Raw genomic sequence first — 19,334 nt, forward strand, 5'->3', positions numbered from 1 at the left:
TGCATTGAACCTCTACCTATACATGTTACTGTGCCTGCTAACAGCTCTGTGTGGTAGTAACTGGAGCTACTTCAGGATCAAATATATTTCTAAACGCACCATCTACAGGCCTACCAAAGTACTCAGACTCCAACAGCTTCTGCCTTACCTTGCCCTGTTCTGCCCACTCTCGCCCTCTGCCCCACCCACACTTTCTCCTATGCCCTGATGGCAGCTTAGAGGTTGCTGCTTATACGGCCTTCTGCCTGTCTGTCTGCCTGCTTAAATGCAAGCTCATTATCAATTTTACATAAAGTAAGGGAGCACCATTTCTTGAAGAAACAATCCTGCTCCAACCCAGAAACCTACATCTGGGCGAGCAATCTGCATCCTGGCTTAGTGAGACACCTTTGTAAGAACAGGGCGAGGTGTCGGCCTCACTACCCCCAGCGGCAGCAGAGCTGGGCCCAGCATCCAGGAGACATCATCCCTAGCATTGGAAAGAGACTGTTGTTGTAATCTACTTGTTGGTTAATGCATCCTCCCCATTGTTGCTCTTTGCCTTGCTGCTCAGCCAGTGATGAGGTCCTTGGAATGCTAGAGGGTTGATGCTTGAAGTGCGGAAGTCAGCTGGAGTGCATGGGCCGAGCAGCAGGGAGGCTGCTCCCGGTGGGGCATAATATGGATCTTACCATCTTCCTGAAGCTTGTAACTGAAACTGTAACCTGAAGAATAAATCTGTAACCTTTACCTACAGGACCTGTCTACGTATCATCCTTCAATTTAACAACTGTCCTGGTACATCCAGCCGTCCAAGGGTGAGATCTTGTTTTTTTCTCTCTTGTTGCGCGTGTTTTCTGCTATGCTCTATTCTATTTGCTTGAATTTGCATTCTCAATTTATGCCAGAGAATCTCGATTCTGTTTCCTTTATTCGCACGTGTTTTGGATTTCTCTATGTGTTTTTCGTTTTTTAAGAAGGAAGCACATGACATTTGGGCAAAAAATACTCCAGCTGAGAAATGATTGTTTTATTTTTGGAAAGTGATAGTCTGCTCGGCAAACGATGCGATCGGCCCAGCGGGTAAGAAAAAGAGGTGACACTGCATCTGGTGTTCAGTAAATTTATTGGGCTTAAATCATTTCCTCAAAACAATTTACACCAGATCATAAACACTTATTACACGTTAGCAGCCCTGGCTAACTGGCTGCTTGGCGGGAGTGTGCTGATTACACAATTCATAAAAAACTGAACATTTAATCATAGTATCGAATATATCTCTAATAGGATTTCAATAAAAAACTATTTATGCGTTCTAGTCTTTCTTCTGCGTCTCCACGTCTCTCAGCACTGCCAGCCATTTCCACTCTGCTTCCAGGCAGCTCCTCTGTCCCAGCCAAACACAACATGGACATTTTTCAAGGTTAGAATTCCACCAAAGAAGTGTTGTGATGTTTGCGGCATTTAGGGGCATATCATCAAGGACCGGCGATAATTATCTCTAAGCGCACTTAGCGCTAGGATAATTATCGCCGGGTAAAGTGGAATTTTATCGCTGAGATAGCGTGCTATTAGCAACGCTTATCTCAAAAGTGATCAAATTCCAAGCGCTAACTGCCAAATGTGAGATTATCGCTGGAAATCCAGCGATAATCTCACAAAGTTTGGCGATAGCTTGATGATAGGTCAAGGCATTCTTAGCCATGATCTCCACCGTACATAGGATATCATGGCTAAGTCAGTCTTGAAGCAGGCGTAAGGAAAGTAGCGATAACAGAGGTTATCGCTACTTTGCTTGTCGCTCTGCAGGTTAGCATGCCCATTGATAATTGGAGAAATGTCGCTTGGCGACATTTCTACAGTTATGTCAGGGCAGGAACGCCCACTTTGCATCTCATTAGAGATGCAAAGCTGGGCATTCAGTAAACAGGCGCTAATGCAAGGATTCACGCGATAGCGTGACCTTGCTGATAAGGCGATAAAATTATAGCCGCTTTTTGTCTGAAGACAGACGCAAAAGCGGCGATAATTTTATATCGCCTCCTTGATGATATGCCCCTTACTCCGGTTCACTAGGAGTTGAAATCCGCATTGAAAACTTTTCTGCAAAGGTTTTGGTAATAGTCTTTTCCCGCAAAATCTACACAGGTTTTTGTGGCAATATTCTTATACAAAAGTAGTTGTTGCAAGTTCTTATCTCCAGTGAAACTTACATTTGCAGGGTTTTTGGCAACTTTTCTTCAGCTTCATTTATGTGATCCAGAACCAATGGCAAGACTGTGACAAGCATTTACAAAGCCATTAGTCCAGCCTGTTAGACCTATTGGCTTTGCCAACCTTTTTTAGCCATGCTGTACAGCATTGCAGCTGCTGTGCAGCATAGCTATTAGAAACAAGAAGCACCATGCTTTCAACACGGGGAACAACCTTTACAACGCAACTTTTACAACGCACTACACTTACAACGCATTTTTTACAACGCACAATCCATTACAACGCATGACATTACAACGCATGACACTACAACGCATTTTTAAAAACTACCTTTACAACGCATTCCATTACAACGCATACTACCATTACAACGCATACCATTACAACGCATAATATTACACTACACTATCCAACACTTACCCTACTGTTGCACCCCCTGGAGTTAGAATAGTAATTTTTACCCCTATACTATCCAACACTTACCCTACTGTTGCACCCCCTGGAGTTAGAATAGTAATTTTTACCCCTACACTATCCAACACTTACCCTACTGTTGCACCCCCTGGAGTTAGAATAGTAATTTTTACCCCTATACTATCCAACACTTACCCTACTGTTGCACCCCCTGGAGTTAGAATAGTAATTTGTACCCCTATACTATCCAACACGTACCCTACTGTTGCACCCCCTGGAGTTAGAATAGTAATTTTTACCCCTATACTATCCAACACTTATCCTACTGTTGCACCCCCTGGAGTTAGAATAGTAATTTTTACCCCTATACTATCCAACACTTACCCTACTGTTGCACCCCCTGGAGTTAGAATAGTAATTTTTACCCCTATACTATCCAACACTTACCCTACTGTTGCACCCCCTGGAGTTAGAATAGTAATTTTAACCCCTATACTATCCAACACTTACCCTACTGTTGCACCCCCTGGAGTTAGAATAGTAATTTTTACCCCTATACTATCCAACACTTACCCTACTGTTGCACCTCCTGGAGTTAGAATAGTAATTTTTACCCCTATACTATCCAACACTTACCCTACTGTTGCACCCCCTGGAGTTAGAATAGTAATTTTTACCCCTATACTATCCAACACTTACCCTACTGTTGCACCCCCTGGAGTTAGAAAAGTAATTTTTACCCCTATACTATCTAATACTTACCTTAAATGCAATTTAATATTATGCGTTGTAATGGTATGCGTTGTAATGGTAGTATGCGTTGTAATGGAATGCGTTGTAAAGGTAGTTTTTAAAAATGCGTTGTAGTGTCATGCGTTGTAATGTCATGCGTTGTAATGGATTGTGCGTTGTAAAAAATGCGTTGTAAGTGCATGCGTTGTAAAAGTGTGCGTTGTAACGACATACATCCTTTCAACACACATGTATGTGCCTAAAAATGATGTGAGCTTTTTTAAATTTTATATTATTTACCAACCCAAGATGGATTAGTAGAAAAAAGGGGAGCATGAAAGCGCTATTTTAAAATGCAAACTTAAAAAGGATGACTGGGTTGCAAGAGCATGTTAGGGAGGGTGTGGGAAAGAAGCAACGCAGTGGGTATAGGGAGAAGCAACACAGTGATGGAGGGGAGAAGCTTGCAGAGGCAAGAGAGCACAGAATAACTGCGGGTCGGAAGCAGTGATGTAACAATAGCCCCTGGAGACCCTGCGGTGCTAGTGGTGGCAAACTCCAGGGGGATCCCTCCGGCACTGTGCACAGACGGGCCTGAGAGCACCTGACTGGGTACGGAACGGGGGGAGGGCACCCTCCATGTACTTTGCAGGGGGGCACCCTGTAGTTTTGTTACGCCACTGGTCAGAAGAGAAGGATAAGGACGAGAAAGTAACGAAGGGTGGGGGAAAAGCGCACAGGGGAGATAGCTATTGAAACAAGCAGTAGTTCCCTAAAAGTAAGCAATGGAAACATAGAAGCCAGCCAGTCAGTCAAAGTGATGGTAAAGAGTCTATGCTCCATGGGAGGGACAAACTGGGACGTGAATAAGAAGCAATAATATCTAAAAAAGAGAGAAGAGACAAAAAAACGCAAACAAAAAGCAACAACAATGTCAAAATGGGTCTAAGTCTGCCAAGAACCGGATATCAAGGAAGTCAAGACAGTTCACATAAGGACCAAAAGCAATATATAATGACTCTCAATGGCCGCGTGATATAAAATAACCAAATATAAAATAAGTATCGGTCTGACTTATTTTAGTCAGACCGATACTTATTTTATATTTGGTTATTTTATATCACGCGGCCATTGAGAGTCATTATATATTTCTTTTGGTCCTTATGTGAACTGTCTTGACTTCCTTGATATCCGTTTCTATGATATTCATATACGTATTGCGCTACCTTCTAGGCAGACTTAGACCCATTTTGACATTGTTGTTGCTTTTTGTTTGCGTTTTTTTGTCTCTTCTCTCTTTTTTAGATATTATTCGCGCTCTTATTTTTACTCATACTGAGCGACATCACAGGCACCTCTTATGATATTCTTTGGATTCCATTATACATAACCTCTTTTTGGTATATAGGTATGTGACTTACATATTTATTTCTTTATGACTAGGCATTTCCTGGCTTTTTATCATACCTTTGATACTCTCATGTTTCGCTATTTCTGTCAGTCTAATTATTTATCAGATATTCTTTTCATACATCTGCTCTTCAAATTCTTCTTTTCATAATTCTTGATCTCATTCTACCTCCTCACAGAGATCTCTTTCTAAGTGACAAGGGTTCTTGGTCTTTCGAGACTTCCTATCTTACACCTTGGTGTTTTTACTTATTGGGACGTTGGCCTCTTTTTCGTGATTTTTGGCACTATGCTTAAACGTGATTGGTTCCTTTTTTCACTTATATTTCTTTGGTTGGTCTTCCTAGATCATATTTTTAAATGTACTTATACTTATGTTTATGCTTTATGTTCTTAGTATTGTGACATATTGTATTTGCTTATTTACAGCCTTGAGAAAGTCTGTAGTACTAATATTGTACTGACGAAACACGTGTTGGCTGTTCCGCCTTTGGACTCTGACTCTGATATAACTATCAAATAAAAGAAAGTTTGGCACCACAAACAACTTGGACCTTTCATCATACTGTATTTGAACAGGAGATTTCTACAGATGAACTTTTTGAGATATATTATATATCTGTTTCTATGTCTGAATAACGCATGATTGTACTATTGGTTATTCGACCTGACTTTATTAATACTAATTGTGGTTGTGCTGTAATAGCTATATATTTTTGCATGTTATTTAGGTAGATTTTTATCTACCTTATTGACACTTTTGGGTAGTGAGTGTCCATAGCTAACTAAGCACCCAAAATCTATTTCATATATATCAACTTATTTTACGCCTCTTTAACTTAACTATTGACAACTGTGTGTGTTTTTTTTTGATGTGCAGGTCTTTTCCTTTTCAGGAACACCACTACCCTCTTTCATTTGTTGCACCTCTTATGTCTCACAGAAACAGGCAGCCCCTGGACAGCTCCTATGCCCTGCGCCCCCTGCTATATTAAGGTGTGGGTGCACAAGCAAAGCGTTCCCTCATCTGCATATGGCCACGCCCCCATGCTAATGACGCATCTAACTCTTGAAATCACACAGGCACGATCGAATAATACAGAAGAGGCAGCAGAAGCGTCTGCAACCTCTGATCACAAAGTGCCCAGGGGGCAGAAAGCAGGGGCAAATGCCCCTTCCACCTCTGAAGTCCCATTTATAACGCGGCCCTGGGATGTTGGAGAAATCTTCAGGATCTGCAGTTTGAAATTATTGCATCCAAGTGGACTGGACATCATCAATTCTACCACTGATCACTCCAAGGTTAATGATATTGATATGCTTGATTACAATATATATGAATATACCTTAATGTTATTTCTAATGTTTGTATCATTTACCATTGTCTGCCTTGCCACGTCCACAATCCATGCAATATTATTCTTTACAGCCAATCATTTTCTCATTACCTCATAAATGTCACAGCATCAGCTTCGAAATTAAAAAGACACCTCATATAGTTTTCTAGTATATAAGGTATAGAATCCAGAGTTTTAGCTCCTGAGCAGAGGACTTCCCTGTTCCGGACATACTATGCCGGTGATCTGAGTTCCATGCCAATGAACTATGGTCACCAGCTCTACGAAGGGTGCGCTCACCATTGATGACCTCAGGAGAAGAACAATGGGACTTGATTGAACACGCGTCCAACATATTGACAGACATTCTTGTTATCCCGTATTAAAAGGCTGTTAGAAGAGCATTGAGGATAACATTCCCTCCATGCAGGTGAGAGATGACTAAGGCTTAGAAGTCAGTTTCGGGACAGGAGGGGCTTACTGTTCAGGAGAAGGAGCTGGTGTCTTAGCTGTGTCTGTTTTGAGAGTGAATCCAGGTGATTTTTGTTGCCTGCCAACAGGCTTGTGATGGATTCTCTCTTTCATCCACATATTTGTGTGGATTCCTTCATTCATCTATTCATAGTCTTCTGCAATATATTGAGCACATTCACCGCGTTCCACATTCATTACATTTGGATTAGAGGTTGCTTACGTGACATGTTACAGGCATAGGAATTGTGCTTTGTTTATAAGTGCAAGATAAGGCTCAACAGAATGTGCAGATAGGTAACTTCAAAAGGACTTGTTACTCAGCAGATGGCTTGTTGTATAAATACTTCTCTGATAGCTAATAGTATTTATCCCCTATAATATCAACACTCTATTTCCGTTTAAAATGCAGCCTGCCTTTTGTTTGCCAGGGAATAGTATGCAAGCTTTATAATGTAAACTTGCTTTGTTCTTGGACAACTACTTTCTTGCTCGATAGACAGCCTTGTTATAGGTTTGATAGACTAATTGATAGACAGCCATTGTATAGGTTTGATAGATTGATTGATAGACAGCCATGTTATAGGCTTGATAGATTGATTGATAGACAGCCATGTTATAGGTTTGATAGACTGATTGATAGACAGCCATGTTATAGGTTTGATAGACTGATTGATAGACAGCCTTGTTATAGGTTTGATAGACTAATTGATAGACAGCCATTGTATAGGTTTGATAGATTGATTGATAGACAGCCATGTTATAGGTTTGATAGATTGATTGATAGACAGCCATGTTATAGGTTTGATAGACTGATTGATAGACAGCCATGTTATAGGTTTGATAGATTGCTTGATAGAAGCCTTGTTATAGATTTGATAGATTGATTGATAGACAGCCATGTTATAGGTTTGATAGATTGATTGATAGACAGCCATGTTATAGGTTTGATAGACTGATTGATAGACAGCCATGTTATAGGTTTGATAGACTGATTGATAGAAGCCTTGTTATAGGTTTGATAGATTGCTTGATAGAAGCCTTGTTATAGATTTGATAGATTGCTTGATAGACAGCCATGTTATAGGTTTGATAGATTGATTGATAGACAGCCATGTTATAGGTTTGATAGATTGATTGATAGACAGCCATGTTATAGGTTTGATAGACTGATTGATAGACAGCCATGTTATAGGTTTGATAGACTGATTGATAGACAGCCTTGTTATAGGTTTGATAGACTAATTGATAGACAGCCATTGTATAGGTTTGATAGATTGATTGATAGACAGCCATGTTATAGGTTTGATAGATTGATTGATAGACAGCCATGTTATAGGTTTGATAGACTGATTGATAGACAGCCATGTTATAGGTTTGATAGATTGCTTGATAGAAGCCTTGTTATAGATTTGATAGATTGATTGATAGACAGCCATGTTATAGGTTTGATAGACTGATTGATAGACAGCCATGTTATAGGTTTGATAGACTGATTGATAGAAGCCTTGTTATAGGTTTGATAGATTGCTTGATAGAAGCCTTGTTATAGATTTGATAGATTGCTTGATAGAAGCCTTGTTATAGATTTGATAGATTGATTGATAGACAGCCATGTTATAGGTTTGATAGACTGATTGATAGACAGCCATGTTATAGGTTTGATAGACTGATTGATAGAAGCCTTGTTATAGGTTTGATAGATTGCTTGATAGAAGCCTTGTTATAGATTTGATAGATTGATTGATAGACAGCCATGTTATAGGTTTGATAGATTGATTGATAGACAGCCATGTTATAGGTTTGATAGACTGATTGATAGACAACCATGTTATAGGTTTGATAGATTGCTTGATAGACAGCCATGGTATAGGTTTGATAGATTGCTTGATAGACAGCCATGTTATAGGTTTGATAGATTGATTGATAGACAGACGTGTTATAGGCTTGATAGATTGATTGATAGAGAGCCATGTTGTAGATTTCTAACATACACATTTTTCGGACATAACATAACCACTTCTTACTGGACATGCAATCAGGTTGTAGTTAGCTTAGACGTGTCTGGATCTCTAAACATGTGCGTGTAGACAAACAGATAACCATAATTAGCGGCAGCATTGCACACTAGGGGGGCATACATTCAAGTAAGCTAGAGGAATGACACCAAGTTATAGAGAATTGGAGCAGTGCTTTGAAATGGTGTCAGATTCTGCCTTGAGGGGAGTGGCAGATGTAAAACTGAGACAAGATCTATGGTTGATGGTCAAAGAGAGCTCTTCAGAATCAAAAACAAGGCAGACTGCTTCCGGTTAGGATAAATTGTAATTTTAGTAACTAGTGGATGCCATGCACAATGCTTTACATATTTGCCTTATGAATAGGTGAACTTGTCCTTATGCTGTTATATTTTTATGTTTTAAATTCTGGATTTTGGCATTATGCTTGTTACATGAAATTCCCGAAATTATGCCATGTTGAGTAATTTAAGTCTGATTGGTTAAAAATCCTTTAGTGTGACCATGGGAACAAAGCCAGCAAACAAAACATGAGCAGCTGTTGTTTGCGACCCTTTTGTTTTTTTCAACAGTTTTTTAGTGCAACATGCTTTTTGTGTGTCTGTGGCCTACTGAAGGAGCTTGATACTGTAGTTTGTAAATAATGAACAAAGGGATTCCATGAAGAGAGTGAAAATGATGTGGTGTCTCATGTCTAGAGGTTCTTATTACTCACTTCTGTCTTGTCTCCTTTCCATGTGTGTATTTTACTCTTGTCGCTCTCTCACTTTCACATTTTCTCGATTCCCCATTCTACGATGATGCTTTTTCACATACTCAATTTCCGCCAATAACAATAAATTAATTATTTTGTGTAACTTTCTGCTGTTATGTGCCCGCATTAGGCCCATGTAGCAACGCTGCACATTTTTCTACATTGTCAACATTTTACTGTGACCTTTTACAAATATTTTGTGCGTGACAATGTTGGATTAGTTTCTCAGAAACATCTTCGCTTATACATCTGGCTTTGCGCAACATTATCATGATGCCTTGTACACTGAGTACAAGGCCTTTATGCACACTGTACAAATGTCACTCTATATACATCCACGGGGCGACAGGGCTATCTGCATACCGATAACAAGACAATTCTGCAAATACATTGCATGTTAAATAAAGAAGCATTTCCGGGGGGTTAGCAGAGGAAACACTTCGCCAAACAGCTACCTGACATCTCAATCAATCAATCAATCCATCAAACAATTTATAAAGCGCGCTACTCACCCGCTAGGGTCTCAAGGCGCTGGGAGGGAGGGGTCCGTTACTGCTCGAAAAGCCAGGTCTTGAGTTGCTTCCTGAAGGAGAGATGGTCCTGGGTCAGCCGTAGGTGGATGGGGAGGGAGTTCCATGTCTTGGCCGCCAGGTAGGAGAAGGATCTTCCTCCGGCGGTGGCTCTGCGAATACGTGGAACGGTGGCGAGGGCGAGGATGGCCGATCGCAGCTGGCGGGTGGGCGTGTAGAACGTGAGGGGTGTCCAGAATTGGATCCTGCATTCTTTCTCACCAACTAATGGGATTGGATCGTCCCAGATGGGTATTCATGGCTATAGATCTACATACACTCTAGAAGCACATAGAGTAGGATTTCATAGTAGGAGTACACCTGACTACTGCCTTGTTTTATATGCCTGCATATATACACTTTTTTAGCACCATGGCAGAACTTTATCTGCTGTTTCCTCTTTTGGTGCTTGTAATCATTTTCATATGCTTCTGTCTACTGATTATCGCAGCACATATATTCTATACAAGAATCACGTTGGATCAATAAATATATTGAAAATGTCCCATGTGTTATCTCTGTATACTTCTCTGAGAATAAGTGACTGAGCGATGAGGTCAAGGTTGTCATGGTCAGTGGTTGCCAGAAATCAATCCCTCCCTGTTAGATTAGGGGTGTTTATGGTTGCACTGTGAGCAAGCTGGTCTCCAACATAACTTAAGGGGATCGATTGGGTCAGTCTAGGCACCTCACCCAAAGTTTATGTTGTCCACAAACACGCAGATCATGCAGATTAGTGGGAACTACACATCACTTCCCGGATGAATTCATGACTGGGACATCCCCAGAGAAGGCTATAGGCAGATGGTGGATGTTGTTCATTATTTGGTTGGTTTGATATACATGGTGTAGAGATGGCTCCGGGCTCCCATCAAGGATAGGGAAACTAGGGGCATAGTGTTATATCTCTGAGTTGGTTTAGCTAATGAGGGGGAACCACAGCACATACTGCAAGCAAATGGAAAATGAAGAAGGGGGCCATTAAGTCTGGTTTTAGGACTAATTTGCTCTTCATCAAGCACCTGTAAATGTGCCCTCTCCATCACTCCTCTTTTCATCTAGAAATCTAGGGCCACATGTACAAAGATTTTTACCTGGCGCAAACAAGCCTTTTTACATGTATAAAACCCTATTTTGTGATTCGGTAACCTATTACTGAATCACAAAATGTGTTCGCGATTTGGTATTAGGAAGGACGTATTAAGGGCTTCCCTTCCTAATAGTGACTCACAAGGGTATGTAAGAATGTTTTGCGAGCAGAATGCGGTCGTAAAACATGTGCATTTTACCACCAACTTCAATTTGGTCGTAACCCATTTGAATATGGGAGTGGTCCCCAAGGGGCCCCTTCCACTTTGTGAATGTATGTAAAAACGTTTTTTAAGAGCAGGCAGTGGTCCCACCGACCACTGCCTTACTCTTAATACAAGAGAAGAAATCTTTTCATTTTTGTTTTTGAAACGCATACTTTTTTCCTTTAAGAAAACATGCTGCATTTAAAAACAAACATTGCTTTATTTAAAATCAAACACAGACATGGTGGTCTTCCATCCCCAGCAGGCCACCATCCCTGTGTTTTTAGCTGTTCCCATGGCTCCCAAATTGCAATGTACCTCCTGAATATTAATGAGGTAGGTCAAATGCAACCCACTGTAGTACACATCTGTTTGTGATTTCCTAATGGCGAATTGCAAAGATTCACTATTAGGAAATTGCAAACTAGAATCTTTGTACATGTGGCCCCTAATCTATATGCCTTGACCAATCCTGCCAGAGTAGAAGCCTGATCAACCATCAACAGAAACTCCTTCAGGTGCTTTGCTAGCTGCTTTTGAAACACCACCGAAGGGTGATTTATGCATCAGGGTCTACCCTGACAAAGTATAGTAGGAATTTCAAAAAGCCTTAAAGTTTGACTCATTCTGTGCTATTTTTCCAAAGTATTTTGTCCTGTGCTGAATACAGATCCAAACTCTTTATCCAAGAAGTCCTCAGAGGGGGTTCCTTCAGTATCACCTCATGTGGTGAAAGTGTCAATCTCTTGGGTAACACCTTAACAGGATGACTGAGGGGCCACTATTGTATCATCTATAATGCTGATTAATCAAGCATCTAATGTACCAACTACCCTTCTGGCAGTGAGGACCCTTTCTGTAATAATTCTGCTGTTTGTGAGAACACCCCTTATGAAACACCAAACATGTTGACAGTAGGGCCATTTTCTGGAACCACTCGTATGCTGATACAGGGTCCCTACTGTAATACCTCACATGCTGTGTAGAGTGCTCCAACTTTAACACCTCACATGCTGGTACAGAAGGGTCCTACCTTAACACCTCATATGCTGGTGCAGAGGGTTTCTACTGTAATACCTTGCATGCTGGTGCAGAGAGGCCTTACTATAACTCCCCACATGCTCGTGAAGGGTCCTACCTTAACACCTCACATGTTGGAGCAGAGGGTTCCTACTGTAATACCGCACATGATGGTGCAGAGGGTTCCTACTGTAATACCTCACATGCTGGTGTAGTGGGTTCCTGATGTAATACCTCACATGCTGGTGCAGAGGGGACTTACTGTAACCCCTTTCATGCTGGTGCAGAAGAGTCCTACTTTGACACCTCACATGCTGGTGTGGAGGGTTCCACTGTAACACCTCACATGCTGGTAGATGGGTCTTACTATAACTCTCCACATGCTGGTGCAGAGGGGTCCTACTTTAATAGCTCACATGCGGGTGTGGAGGGTTCCACTGTAACACCTCACATGCTGGTGCAGTGGGGCCTTACTATAACTCTCCACATGTTGGTGAAGGGTCCTACCTTAACACCTCACATGTTGGTGCAGAGTGTTCCTACTGTAATACCTCACATGCTGGTGAAGGAAATGACCCAAAAAGCTGGTCACTCTGGTACCTCATGACCACCTCTATGCCTTCCCAATAAGGAAGAGTTGGTCAGACAGAGGGGAATACAAACAATTAGTTTATTAGTAATTGCGTAGTAACGGAGCCTAATCTGACCTGTCTCCTGGAAGGACAGCCGAGGGACTGACTCCCCTCAACTTGGGGTTAAAAATTATACAATACTTGCACATTCAAGGGTCCGCCCGGGCTGGAAAATTCCAGTTCAGGCCAGGATGAACAAAGGAGGCACATAAGGATGAGTGATGTTACAGAGCTGGGTACAGGCTATCTCGACCCCAAGACCACTCGGCCGGGGCCTACCATTCTAAGATGTGGGAGCAAACATATCCAACAGTAAAGGTATGCGAAACAGATAATACATTTCGACTAGGGCAGCAAGAATTCAGCCTTGAGTAGTAGTGTGAAGCGGCTCCACTGAGGCAAGCACCATAAGAGAGAGAAAGCTCGGTCTTCAGTCATAGTACACCATGGCACGAATAAAAATGGCGCCATCAATGCTATCATAAGAAATTACATAGCTTATAAGTGCAAGGGAAAAGCATTTTGGGCCTAAGCAACACGGAAATTAAATTTCAAATATAACAGAACCTCCTTTTAGCATTCCATACTACATTTTTATTAGTGCCATCAGGTAGGGTCTTTACAATTCTAAAACAGCAGAACTAAACACTCATATATATCGTCTGTTAATCAAGTGATATTGTCTACTAAGGCTAGCACCATGAAACGCCAGCATACTGAATTAGTAGTCAAAAATGCCCTCATCTATGTTGAGCAGCTCCTGAATAGCCTGCATCATCATAATCTTTGTGTTGGAGTCGGGTCTCTGTGTCCTAGTACACACTTTTAGCATTGAAACACAGTAGGTACAGCAAGCTGAAAGACAATGGATACATACGCAGCATGTCAGGATAATGCCCACTATAGCTACCAGGAATATGAGAATCTTCTAACCTCATGTAGTAAACAGGCCCCAGAACCAACCTGTAAGGGACCAGGTACCGTTCTCCTGATGTATCTCTGAAGCTATTTTGTGCAATTTCTGTATGGCAGAGGACACAGTGGGGGCGTGGTTAGGAATGTAAACGCAACAACTACTACCAATGACGCAACAGGCCCCACCCCGATCGGCCAAGATAACGCCTGGAACCATCCGGTTCTGAAGAGCAACAAGTCTTGTGGCTTGGACCTTTACTGTAATATTCATTAGTATTCCTGCCGTAATATTGATAACCCCTTCTTCCACCCTGGTAAGTCGTCTAATATTGAGGCTATTGGCCATAGGGCCCCAGAAGGGTAAGTGCGTTTCATCGCGCCAGTAAACTGTTGTAGGGTCGTATCCATCTGATCTATGTCTTCTGTGTTAATCAATCTTTTAACTCGGGGGGCTGAAACTCTTCTACGCTGTAGGCCGATGATCTCTGTGGTAGTTGAGAGGGGCTATATATAATTGGGGCAGGAGGTAGGAAAGGTAACATCGCCCAGACCATCCCTCAGGGAGCCACAAATAACCACGGGCTCCACAGACAAAATAAACATTAGACAGTGGAATCAAGGGTGGACTTTTGGATATCCTCAGTGTATTGAGGGTGTTGCATCGGCTCTCCCCCACCTCTATGTCTTCTGTCCCCTGAACGCAAAAAGAGGTCATTACATCCACCACTGCCAGGGATATGGGCAAATCTTCTGTGACATTGCAGGCTTGGAAGGATTGGTAATACTCTGAGAGGAGTTGCTCTGTGATGGCCGCCGTCTCCGTGAATCTTCATGAGCCCTTGAGCCTTTTGCCCGTATGAGACCCGCAGGCTCTCCCCGCTGTGGTGCACGACTGTTCACGGCCGCTTTCATAGCTGCTTTCACGCCCGGCTCAGCTCGGCTCGACATAGCTCAGCGAGTGATGCGGGAGACCTGAGAGGACGCCGACAGTGAAAGGACATTGACCTCGGCGTTGCGGTAAGCCATCGGTGCAGCGCGGTAGCAAGGCGTTAACCCCGGGAATCAGCGCTCATATTTGGGACCGGAAAGCGGGTGAAGTGAAACATGAGAGGACGCCGATACTGAGAGGACGCTGGCGCTACGGTAAGCATTGTGGAAAGCTATCAGTGCAGCGCGGCAGCTAGGGAGCAACCAGGTGTTAAACCCAGACCACCCCGCAGGAACGTCTCTTTGGACAGACTTTATTGGTGAGCATGACATTTGCCTCTTTCAAGAGACATGGTCAATAGAGCCTGTGTTCATGTTAGGCTACTTGAATTTTTTGGTCCCAGCAGAGAAAAGGCCTATGGGTAGGCCAGTGGGAGGCTTGGTTATTTGGATTAAACAAAATCTAAAGTGCAATGCCCAACTTATCCCAACACAGAATAAAGATATTTTGGGAATTAGGTTAAATTTCCCGTCTAACCTGTACATTGACATATATAATTTTTATGCCAGGGGCTTACCAGGTGGGAAAAAATCGGAGGTAGTATTAGCATTAAACACCCTTGTTGAATCCAGACATACTGACGTGTTCCCACTGATTGCAGGAGATTTTAATACGACCTTTGAGCCACTAGGGTTGCATGACTCGTCCTTAACGGAGGAGGAGGATCTCAGATGGGGTGTTCCGCAACTTGAGATAAAGCCAGTTAGGAAGTGGACAGAGGCGGCCCTGTACTTAAAAGGGTTTTGCATGGGTAATCAATTGAGGGCAGCTAATGGCAGAAATTTGCCCGATAGGATGTGTAATAAAACATACGACAATGGTACCAGGGCTAGTAATATAGATTACCTTCTGGTCCATTTAAGGATGTGGCACACTCTTGTGGATATGGTGATAAAACCTCGGATAGAAAGTGATCACAATCCATTAGTCGCTCTTTTTAAATTGGGTTTGGGAGGTAGTATGGATCGAGCATTCGATACAATAGGCCCAGCTGCTGCTTTATCAAACGATGAACGCCACCTTAAGTGGCATAAAGTAGCAGAGCATCCGGACCTCTTAGATAGTATTAAATCCAATGTAGAAGAGGCGCTGACATCAATGATGGCAGGTGGCACTAAAAGTCAGTCTTGCACTACAGCTGAGAACATACACGAAAAACTTTTTGCTAAACTTAAAACCTATTTTTGCAGACCTTTTTTAGCAAAACAAGTTTCTGGAAGAAAAAAGGAGGAATGGTTTAATGCTTCCTGTAAGCAAGCCCGGGAAGAGCTGGGACTTGCACTTAAATTAAAAGATTGGAGCAAGATTAAGATAGCTCGTAATATATATAGGAAGGCACAATGGAATGCTAAAAAGGAATGGGAAGAGTGTGAGTGGCAAGATCTCAAGGTAGCATGCAAAGACAAAAATCAGAAAAAGTTCTGGGATATTTTTAAATGGAAGAGGGGTGAAATTACGGATAGCCCACATAATCATGTTCCCCAGAGTTCTTGGGTTGAATTTTTTAAGTCACAATACGCAAAAGGTGCTGAGGAAGTTAGGACATTCCACCAGGAACGGGTGTTTTACAACAAACCTGTTTTTAATGTTAAGGAGGTTGATAGGGCGCTTGATACGGTAACCCAGGGACGTGCACCTGGTATGGACTGTATCCCAGTTGACGTATTTGTGTACGATAGGCAAAGATGGCGGTTATATATTACCTACTTAGCTAATGCTATAGCTCAAGGAATGGCCATTCCCCAATCTTGGAAAGGTGCCGAAATTGTCCCGATATACAGAAATGGATATAAATCATTGGCTAGTAACTATAGGCCTATTAGCTTGATTGATGCTATACAAAAAATCATAGGCCGGCTGGTTTTGGGCAAAATCCAGGCCTGGATGGAGACCAGTAATATTTTGAGCCCTCTCCAGGCTGGGTTTCGCCCTAAAACCAGTACTATAGACCAGGTCTTCAGGTTTATGGTCCTCTATTGGAGGACAGTGGTCTTAGACAAAGGGGTTTTGTATGCAGTGTTCGTCGACCTGCGGGCGGCTTTCGATCTAGTCCCGCGTGACAAGCTGTGGCGAGTGCTGGAGGGGCTGGGAATGGCACCGGAGTTATTGGCATTGGTTGTTCGCTTGCATGAGGACAATTTTGCCCGGGTTCGGTGGGGACGGCAGGGAGAGGTCACGGATACTTTCCCCGTAGAGCGGGGAGTGCGGCAGGGCTGTGTTCTGGCACCGACCCTGTTTTCGCTCTTCGTAAACGGGGTGGCCGATTTCCTCTCCCGGGGCCCCTCGGATGCCCCGGCTATGGTTGGTACTCGTGTCCCAGTCCTCATGTTCGCGGATGACACTCTGCTGATTTCGAAAACCCCGAGTGGCCTCCAGCTTACTCTTCGGCGCTTTGAAGAGTTTTGCCTATTACTGGAAATAAATGTTGCCAAGACCAAGTTTATGGTCCTTAATGGTCCTAAACCTTGTAAGTCTTACAAACCCTTTAAAGGAGTAATCCTTATGAATGGTTCTCCTTTAGTGCAAGTTGATGCATTTACTTATCTGGGAGTCTTGTTACAGAAGAATATGTGTTGGAAAAGTCAAATAGATTTGTCAATATTGAAGTTCCAACAACAGACAGGCTTCCTTTTAAAAAGATTCAAGACCTCACAGACGCAACCAATTGGCCCACTTCTCGAGATTTACACGATGAAGATCCGTAGCTCGTCTTTATATGGGTCTGAGCTATGGGGGTATGGCAAAAATCCTAAGCGCCTGAATGTCATGGAGAATGAGTTTATTCGGAAAGCGGTTGGTGTACCGCAAAGTACTCCTTTGTTACCTCTTTTTTGGGACCTCGGTTTGAAAACTTTACAAGATACAGCCTATCTGCGCCCATTGCTGTACTGGCGTAGGATATGGTCAACTGAGGAGCTTAAGCATTACGCTTTGGGTCTAAAGGAAATCATGGAAAAAGATCCCTATCATAAGATAGACAAGGTTGAGGTCTATAAAATTGTTACTCTATAGACTGGGATTGAGATACCTTTGGGATGATCCCCAAAATGCGGTCTTCCCTTCAAAAAAATTGTGAAATCTAAGTATTGGGAAATGATCGGTTTGGAATTATTTTCTAGGGGGTGTTCATCCCATTTAACAGGTAGATTTTTGGAATTTAAGGCCTATCCAAGACAGGAATTGTATTGGGGCCTGATTGAAGTACCATGTGATCGTAAGCTCTACTTCCAGTTTAGGATAGGCACTCTCCCGATCCGATCTTTTACATCTAAGTGGGTCAAAGAGTCCCAAGATAAATGCCCAAAGTGTTGGGACAAGAATGAATCTCTGAGCCATTTTGTGTTTTTTTGTCCCCTCTATATTCTTCCACGTAAAAAATGGGTATTAGCTGTCCGTCGGCTAATTGGAACTCGTAGGCACGAAGAGGCCATGAGAATTTTGTGTTCAGACCCAAGCCCGATAATTGCAATAGCAATGGCAAAATATATAAAGTGGGCTTGGGCAATTCGGTCCAGACTGATTAATACCAAAGTGTCTAGCGATTAGGCGCCTTTACATATACAATTTTTTTTTAGATTAGGGTATTCTGCTGTATAGATTGTTTAATACAGGGGAAGATCGAATATAGCTGTACAGACACGAAATGTGCCCACTTTTTCTTTTTTCCGGAAACAAAGATATTAACATATTGTATCAATAATGGAGTACAATGTTGCTCAAGGTATATGAGTATAAACTTATATTGATAATTGTGTTTTGTTTTAACTTGTATTGATGTAAATGGTTGTTATATGCCACTTTTATGACTTAATTGTCGAATAAAGTTTTTTTAATTGAATACTCTGATACATTAAAATGCGAGAATTTTTCTCTTTCCACCTCCATCCAATTCCCCTTCGTTCCCCGATCGGCTGCCCTGAGACAGGAACTCAGGAACACCCGGCTAAGCTGCTCACGGTCAACCCCCAAATCTTGGTCCAGCGACTTGCAGGTTTGGGGGTGACCAGAGCAGTCTTAATATGGCTGCAATCCTTCCTGGATGATAGATCTTTCCAGGTGTGCGAGGGAGAGGTCACCTCAAAATCTTTGCCCCTTCATTGCGGAGTCCCTAAGGGTTCGTCCCTGAGCCCCACTCTCTTAAATGCTAATATGGCTCCGCTTGCGGACATTGTGCTTCCTTTCAGGGTGCAGATAGTGACCTACACTGACGAGACTCAATTGGTCGTTGCGTTGAATCACTCGGCCCAGGCTTCCACCGGCCTTCGTGCCTGTCTTGAAGAAGACGCCCAGTGGATGAATTACTCGCACTTAAAGCTAAATGGCGACAAGGTTGTGCTCATGATTCTTGGCAACCCCTCTCTCTTTCAAGCCGACACAATGTGGCCTGCTTGCATGGGCTCTGCTCCTGCCCCTAAGGCCGAGATAAAAAAGTTTGGGCATTTGGCTCGATCAGGACTTCAGGTCAGGAAGGTTGTGGCCTCCTGTTACGGCATCCTGAGGATGCTTCGTAAAGTCCTTCCCTTTCTCCCTTTCCAGGCTAGGAGCTTATGGTCCAGGCACTTATTCTATCACAACTAGATTATGGT

The sequence above is a fragment of the Triturus cristatus genome, chromosome 4_2 (assembly GCF_964204655.1).
Source record: "Triturus cristatus chromosome 4_2, aTriCri1.1, whole genome shotgun sequence".
NCBI lineage: Eukaryota > Metazoa > Chordata > Amphibia > Caudata > Salamandridae > Triturus > Triturus cristatus.